The sequence below is a fragment of the Palaemon carinicauda genome, chromosome 18 (assembly GCF_036898095.1).
Source record: "Palaemon carinicauda isolate YSFRI2023 chromosome 18, ASM3689809v2, whole genome shotgun sequence".
NCBI lineage: Eukaryota > Metazoa > Arthropoda > Malacostraca > Decapoda > Palaemonidae > Palaemon > Palaemon carinicauda.
The window spans coordinates 37,075,053-37,084,017 of NC_090742.1; positions in this window are offsets into that span (position 1 = coordinate 37,075,053).

Below are 8,965 nucleotides of genomic sequence, written 5' to 3' on the forward strand. Positions count from 1 at the left end.
GGCAGCGAGATGGTTGGGTCCCTGGTTTGGTACTTCGTTGTAATGTATTTACACACAAACCTGGATACTTATACGATATGAGCAACTTTGCCTTTTTTTTTTGTTAAGGTAATGATCTTGAGCAACTGGGAACACTGGTCAACAAATTTTAAATATAAAACTTACCCGCTGGTTATATAAAAGAGCTGAAGTCCCTGACGCCAGGGCAGAAAATTCAAATCTCGCGCTATCGAAGATACGCCAGGTGTACCAACCGCACCCTAGCGGTAGAACAGGTGGAACTACACACCAACTCCAGTTCTTCTCTCTGCCGTCATAGCTGACTGACATACAGAAGTTCGCTCTCGTGTTTTTACTCTCTTGGGAAGTTGTTTGGTGATGTACAACGTTCTTTTTTGAGTTTAAGCTATCGTTGATTAATTTTCCTTGGTTCTTATCTTGAAATCTTTTTGTTTGAGATTTTCTTTATTGTTTTTTCCCTTACTTTTTGCTTGTCGGTCTCTCACGTTAACTTTAAAATGGCCGACTCCTCCCCTGCTCAGCGTAGGTGTGTTAGTAAGGGTTGTCGTACACGACTTCCTAATGGATCTATTGATCCTCATTCTATTTGTGTAAAATGTAGGGGTAAATTTTGTTCATTAGATGATAGGTGTAATGAGTGTCTTTCCTTAACTAATGATGATTTTGGTACTTACGATCGTTATGTTAGGAGATTAGAGAGAGATAGTTAGGCGTAGTTCTTCCCGATCTGTGGATAGAACCTTACCTAATTTACCTGTTCCTAATCCTGTTCCTTCCCCTGTGGTGGTAGATCAGGAACCTACTATGAAGGACATGTTTACTGCTATTTTGTCTCTTGGTGAGAAAGTTGAGTCCTTAGCAGCCGATAGAAATACTATCTTTTCAGAGTTAAAGGTATTGAAAAACCGTGATCCTATCGGAACTGTGGAAAGTGTTTCAGTGTCTGATGTGGTACCGAAGAATCGTGACTCTCGGTGTTGTGACAAGTGTTGATAATGTGGTTAGTGTTGCGGAAGGTGCGTCGACACGGGTGTCTGATGTGGTACCGAAGAATCGTGACTCTCTCGGTGTTGTGACAAGTGTTGATAATGTGTTTAGTGTTGCGGAGGGTGCGTCGGCACGATCTTGTCGTTCACCTAGCCTTAGACCTCTTTCGAGCTCTCGAACCCATGGGAGAAGTAATGTCGAACGGCTTAAGGGAACGAGAAGCATCATCAATCGTGCAGACGTCCCCTCGAACGTTCCTGTTGCCGTAGCTCAGGTCGTTCACCCTCATCGTAGGAAAGGTGAGGTTCATACGTTATCCCCGTCTTCCGATGAAGGGTCGGGGAGTGAGATCTGGCGGCGGGCGTCGAGACCGCTTAAACGCTCCCATGTTGATTCACAGCGTCGGGAATCGCCTGTGCGGCCAGGATGTAGTTCGTGGGGTTCACCGGAACGTTTCCGTTCTCCCAGCGCTTGCACTCCGGCCAAACGTTCAGATCACCGTGTTCGTGCGGATATGATTCCTTCCGATTCGGACCTTGTAACTATTCATGCACCTCCTCTTCCATCGGATTGGCTTTCTTCCCCTGAAATGCGTGGTGACATTAGTGCGAATATTCCTTCTAGGAGTTCTGTTGATCCGAAATGGACTGCGCTTTTGTCTATGAAAGAACAACTCTCGTCGTTGATGGATTCTTATCAACCAGGTGTTGGCGTTGTGTCTGGGCGTTCGATGTCAGACCAGTTATCGCACAAACGTTCGATGGTATATGGCCTTGACGAGTTATCACTTAGACGGTCTCCCATTCACAGTGTTCAACGCCAGGTTGATTTTGATGAGTCGCGTCAGAGAGTTTTGGTTGACCAGTTTGCGTTTTCTGGTCGCGGGGAAGAGCATCGGCGTCGACAAGTGGACGAGACGCGGCAACAATTTGAAGTAGTGGATCGCCCGCGGCAACAACTTTTGGACGCGGCGCGTCAAAACATTGGTTTACAGCGGCGACATCCTGACTACTTTGATCGCTCGCAGCAACAGTCCTCGGACTTTACGCGACCTCGCGGCGATCTTCAACAGTTACCTTCTGATTTCAAGCGTTCTTCTGTTCAACAACAGTCGAATTCTAAGCGGTCTAAGCAGTTGTTGGTTGAGGATGATAGTCTTCATGTCCGTGTTTCGCATCAATCTACTTCTACTTCTCCCCACCAAATTGACTCAGATGTTGGCCTTGACAGGCAGTCCCATCCAGACGTTGTTCCTTCGGTTCAGGCTGCAGCTGTTGCTGCACTGCCAGAAGACGAACCAGAGGAAAAGTCGGATGAGGATAATCCTATTGAGGAAGTCTCTGAGAATGAGGAGGAGAAGCATTATCAGCATGCTGTGGACCTTCGCAAGTTTATGCTTATTTTGACTGGTATTTTCCCGGATTCTTTTACCCCTGTGGCCCCTCGTTCTCCGCCTTCTGAATTCATCTTGGGTAAAGCTACTAAGGTTCCAGTTTACACCAAGATGGTTCTTTCTCGATCTTCTAAGCGGGCCTTGAAGTTAATGGGTTCTTGGTTGGACTCCAAGAAAGCTTTTGGCAAGACGGCCTTTGCCTTTCCTCCCGCTAGGTTAGCCTCTAAATCTAGTGTGTGGTATGAGACTGGTGAAGTGTTGGGCTTGAGTTTTCCTTCTTCTGCACAAGGGGATTTTTCAAGTTTGGTAGATGCTTCTCGTCGTCTTGCCTTAAGGAAGACGAAGATTTGGTGGTCCATTCCAGAGTTCGACCATTTGCTTAAAGGTCTTTTCAGGGCCTTCGAAGTTTTTAATTTTTTGGACTGGGCTTTGGGGGCTTTGAGTAAGAGGGTCTCTGATATGACGGAAACGGACACTAGTGGTTTGGTTCATTTGATGTCCTGCTTGGACAAAGGTGTGAGAGATGGCTCCAACGAACTTGCTGCCTTGTTTACAGCTGGAATTCTCAAGAAAAGGGCCACGATGTGCTCCTTCCTCTCCGCAGGAGTGTCTCCTTATCAGAAGACAGGCCTTCTTTTCGCACCTTTGTCTAATTCTTTATTTCCTCAGGAATTAGTGGGCGAGGTGGCTACTGCTCTCACTCAGAAGGCCACTCATGACTTAGTTACTCATTCGACTAGGAAAGTTTTGCCTCCGTCATTCTCCTCTCGAAAACCTAAGGAATCTTCTTCTGGGTTTCGTCCTCAGTCCTTTCGTGGGAAGCCCTCTGGAAGAGGCTCTTTTAAACCAGAAGGAAGGAAACCTAGAGGCAGAGGGGGCAAGTCCGGCCGAGGTAAAGTCTGACTGCCCTCTCCTTCAGACAGCAGTGGGGGCCAGGTTGACTCACTTTTGGGAGGCTTGGGAGAGGAATGGAGCGGACCCCTGGTCCGTCCAGGTGTTAAAGGAAGGCTACAAGATCCCCTTCCTGACCAATCCTCCTTTAGTCACAGATCCAGTGGATCTTTCGCCCAAATACAGAGAGGGTCCCAAGAAACAAGCCATGCTTCTACAGATGTCTCTTTTATTAGAGAAACGAGCAATAGAGGAAGTGCAAGATGTTACGTCTCCGGGGTTTTACAACCGCCTTTTTCTAGTACCCAAGAGTTCCGGGGGGTGGAGACCGGTTCTGGACGTAAGTGTGCTCAATGGTTACGTCCAAAACTCGACGTTCACCATGGAGACTCAGAAAACAGTTCTGGCAGCTGTGAGGAAGGACGATTGGATGGTCTCTTTAGATCTTCAGGATGCCTATTTCCACCTTCCGATTCATCCCAGCTGCAGACGTTATCTGAGGTTCATGGACGGAAACAAGGTCTTCCAGTTCAGGGCTCTTTGTTTCGGACTCTGCACGGCTCCTCTATTGTTCACCAAGATCATGCTGAACGTGGCAAGCATGCTGCATTCGAGGGGAATCAGGGCCTCTCTGTATCTGGACGATTGGCTGATAAGAGCCTCCTCAGCCGATTGTTGTTTGAAGGACCTCAAGATGACTTTGGATCTCTCCAGAGAACTGGGTCTCCTGGTGAGCTCGAAAAAATCACAACTCATTCCATCCCAGGAGATTCTTTATTTGGGGATGGAGATTCACAGTCGGAGTTTTCGGGCTTTTCCGTCGTCGGTGAGAATCCAAGCAGCCCTCCTAAAAGTACGAACGTTCCTGAAGAGAGATCTTTGCTCCGTCAGAGATTGGATGAGTCTTCTGGGGACTCTCTCGTCGTTAGAGAAGTTCGTGACCCTGGGGAAGTTGTTCTTGCGTCCTCTTCAGTTTCATCTCAACCGCCATTGGAAGAAAGGGGACAGCCTCGACAGGGATTGCATTCCCATCTCGACTTCCATCAAGTCTCATCTTCAATGGTGGAACAACGAGCCCAGACTGAAAGAAGGCTTGTCTTTACTTCAGAGGAACCCAAACCTCGTGTTGTGTTGCGACGCCTCCAACTCGGGGTGGGGAGCCACTCTAGAGAAGCAGGAACTTTCGGGGACTTGGACGGTGGAGCAAACCTCTCTCCACATCAATCAAAAAGAGCTTTTAGCTATTCATCTGGCTCTCATCGGCTTCGAAAAGCAGATCAGGGGCAAGGTAGTCCAAGTCAATTCGGACAGCACGACAGCTCTGGCCTATATTGCGAAACAAGGCGGGACCCACTCTTGGTCTCTGTTCGAGATTGCAAGACTGCTCCTCATCTGGGCGGAGGAAAGGAAGGTGACTCTTTTGACGCGGTTCATCCAGGGAGTCAACAATGTGAGCGCAGACAGACTCAGCAGGAAAGGTCAGGTTCTCTCCACAGAATGGATTCTGCACCCGGACATCTGCAAGAGTCTGTGGCGGTTATGGGGTCGACCTCTCGTGGATCTCTTTGCCACCGCGAAGACCAAACGACTAGAGTGTTACTGCTCTCCGGTTCCAGATCCCGAAGCTTTTCACATAGACGCTTTTCTGATGAACTGGTCACACATGGAGGTTTATGCCTTTCCTCCGTTCAAGATCCTTTACAAAGTGATTCAGAAGTTCGTTTCACACGAGGAGACCAGAATGACACTGATAGCTCCGTTCTGGCCGTCAAGGAGCTGGTTTCCAGAGGTACTGGAATGGATGGTGGATGTCCCGAGAAGCCTTCCCATGAGACCCGATCTTCTCAGACAACCTCACTTGGCCCGAAATCATCAAAACCTCCGAGCTCTACGTCTGACTGCCTTCAGACTATCGAAAAACTCGCTAGAGCTAGAGGATTTTCGAAGAAGGCAGCCAAGGCAATTGCAAGGGCAAGAAGGTCTTCAACCATCAAGGTGTATCAGTCCAAGTGGGAGTTGTTCAGGGAATGGTGTAGAACTAACGCGATTTCCTCTTCCAGTACATCGCTTTCCCAAATAGCTGATTTTTTCTTGGACCTTAAAACTAAGCATAACTTCTCGTCATCAACTATTAAAGGTTACAGGAGTATGTTGGCGACGGTTTTTCGACACAGGAACCTAGACCTTTCTGATAATAAGGATCTACGAGATTTACTTAGGTCTTTTGATACGACCAAGAAGATTCAAACGGCTCCCATCGCCTGGAATTTGGATGTTGTCCTTAAATTTCTCATGAGTGACAGATTTGAGCCTTTACACTCGGCTTCATTTAAGGACTTAACCTTGAAAACCCTTTTTCTAGTTACCCTCGCCACTGCGAAAAGAGTTAGTGAAGTTCACGCTTTAAGCAAGAACATTGGTTTTCGGAATGGGAAAGCCATTTGTTCTTTGCAACTGGGGTTTCTGGCCAAGAACGAAAACCCTTCTCGACCATGGCCCAAATCCTTCGAGATTTCTAACCTTTCGGATTTGGCTGGCGATGAATTGGAAAGGGTTCTCTGTCCAGTTAGAGCTCTACGGTGTTATGTGGACAGAACTAAGAATCTGAGAGGTAACTCAGACGCTCTGTGGTGTGCAGTTCGGAAACCCTCGATGCCCATGTCCAAGAATGCCTTTTCTTTTTTCGTTAGATTGTTGATTCGAGAAGCTCATGCTCAGTGTGATGAGTCGGATCAGAGGCTCCTCAAAGTCAAGACACATGAAGTCAGAGCGGTAGCGACTTCAGTGGCCTTTAAACAGAACCGTTCTCTGCAAAGTCTGATGGATACAACATTTTGGAGAAGTAAGTCTGTTTTTGCATCCCATTATTTGAAGAATGTTCAGACTCGCTATGAGGACCTTTTTACGTTGGGTCCTTTTATAGCTGCTAATGCGATAGTAGGTGAATGATCTACCACTACGTTCCCTTTTTTCCTAATACCCCTTTTCTATCTCTTGGAACTCGTTTGTTATGGTTGTTTGTGGAGATTGGGCGTCAGTCTTCCGCAATCTTTGATTTGGCTAGGTGGTCAATTTGTTCCTTGAGTGCACCCGGAACAAGGGTATTGGTTGAGGTCCTGTCATGTTATAGGTGTTTGTACCGTTTGACAGCTCCTAGAGATTTTCAGCCCGAGTGGATTACTGGATCTCTTAAGGATAGCGGACGAAATGAGGCAGAGTATCATTGCTGTCAGCTTCCTTATCAGGTGAGAACTGCTTAAGTTTATTGTATGTAACCCTTAAGTGAATTTTCTGTATGTAGCTGTCTCTGACCCGCCACCAAGGGGTGTCAATCAGCTCTTTTATATAACCAGCGGGTAAGTTTTATATTTAAAAATGATATTTTCATAATAAAATAAATTTTTGAATATACTTACCCGCTGGTTATATAAATTTAACACCCTCCCTCCTCCCCTCTAGAGACTACCTATGGTATGGCTATGAGGCATGGAAGAACTGGAGTTGGTGTGTAGTTCCACCTGTTCTACCACTAGGGTGCGGTTGGTACACCTGGCGTATCTTCGATAGCGCGAGATTTGAATTTTCTGCCCTGGCGTCAGGGACTTCAGCTCTTTTATATAACCAGCGGGTAAGTATATTCAAAAATTTATTTTATTATGAAAATATCATTTTGCTAAAATACATTGCCTCCTAAAGGTAGTGAAGGCTCAGCAACCAAAGTTTATAATTGATCAGCATTCATTTCAACTGGCATTGAGCCAAAGGTGTGTCCGATAAAGACCTCTGAAGGGGTGGTGATCCCCACATGCCACCACCTGTTGGGTAATGCCTGTAGTGTTTTGAATGAGGTGTGATTTTCATTCTGTAAGATCTTGTATGATAGAGGTTTACATCAGATGGTGCTTCCCATTCACTTACTCCCCTCTCGCTGCAATACCGATGAGTCTGGTATTGTATTACAGAGGATCCATCAGAGAGTTACAGTTCTCCAGGGTTCTGTTGCAACCTCTTGTTAGTGCAGAAGTTGTCAGAAGGTTGAAGACCATTTATTGACACGTCCCATATGAAAAACTTTGTTCTGCAAATCGAGTTAAAGTTCGAGAACCCCAGCATGGTCCCACAAGCAGTAAGATGCAACTGCTTTCTACTAGATAGATCTGGACGACACGTGCTTCTGAATCTTGAATCGTTGGAATTCAAATAAGTGTTCAATTTGTTTTGGGGAACAAGAGGTTTCAGTTTAGTTTTCTGCTGATTTACCACAAAACCAAGTGTTACGAGACTGGTCATGCTGGTGTCAACGGGTCTTGCATGATTACGTTGACGATAGAAGTACTGTTCTGTAGACCTCTATTACTTTGACTACTGGCTGTTGTTAGATGAGTCTGTGCCAAATTTTACTGTGCAGGGACTGAATTTTGCCAGGATCACCCAAGACAACCTCATCTACGTTGGAATGGACATCGACATAGTCCAAGTAAAGTGTTCCCAACACACAACGGTTGTAGAATCCCTTACGGCAAGAACTGCCAGAGACTACTCGGCAATATCTTCCCTAACCGTCTGGTTCCACACAAAGAAATAATCCCTTCAGTCCGCACCTTGGTGGGACATGAACTCCAATGGTCTTGGAGGATTTGCTCTGGTTGCTGCATTAGCGGAACTTGTGTTCTTGGATACATCCAAGGAAGGGTGGAGAGCCCACATCCTAATGCTGGAATCGCACATCATTTCTTGCTTGAGGTTTTTGCCAACCTCCATCAGAGCCCGCCAAGCAAAAGTGTTTTAGCGTCGCACTACAATCTCGTGGTTCAAGGAGCAAACAAGAAATGTTTGCACAAAGTAGATCAGCTGACATCATCTTGGCGGCGAGAAAATTTTGTACTTTGTGTTTTCTTGGAATAGTACATGAATTAAATGAATTCTACAACTACCAAAGGATGAACAAAGCACATTTTATAAACTTTTGAGGCTTGTTGGACCCAAGATTGCCAAGCAAGAGCACATCCCATTTGCTGCTGCTATCTTGGTTTGTATACATCCGAAGTCATGCTTGCAGTTTGTGCTAGTTGCTTCCCATCAAGTTGGGAAGCCAGTATCTTGAGCAGCAAGGTTCTGGTTTCCCATTGCCAGCAGCAACGATTCGCTGCTGGCAAAAAAAAATGTCATTCCAGCTTGTCACACTCAAAAGTCAAGTCTGGACAGAAACCGGGGACAAGAACCGATGCTGATCCACTTCCAAGACAAAGTGTCACTTGATAGTAGCGTATGGCAACAACACTACAGCGGTGGGTTATGTTAACAAGCAGTTTCTTGTCCTTTTAATTTTGGTTGGCAATAAGCATACATTCAATTGGATGACAACGGAGTAATTATGTCAGCACAGTTCATTCCATAGAAACTGAACTTCATCGCAGACAAGAGTTGCCACTCAATTTAGGGGTTCAGAATGGTCTTGGAATCCTGTAATGGCGAGAGAACTGACTTTCTGGGGTTATCCTAATAATAGACATGGTTCCCATTCACCTCAACAACACTACTTAATGCTCACCAACACCCTTGACATTTATGCCTTCCTGCTGCTCTCACAAGGAATGTTACCAGCAGAACCATTTATCATGCCCAATCTCCAGATCATTGGTACCACTGAAATGCCCACACATCATAATCTAC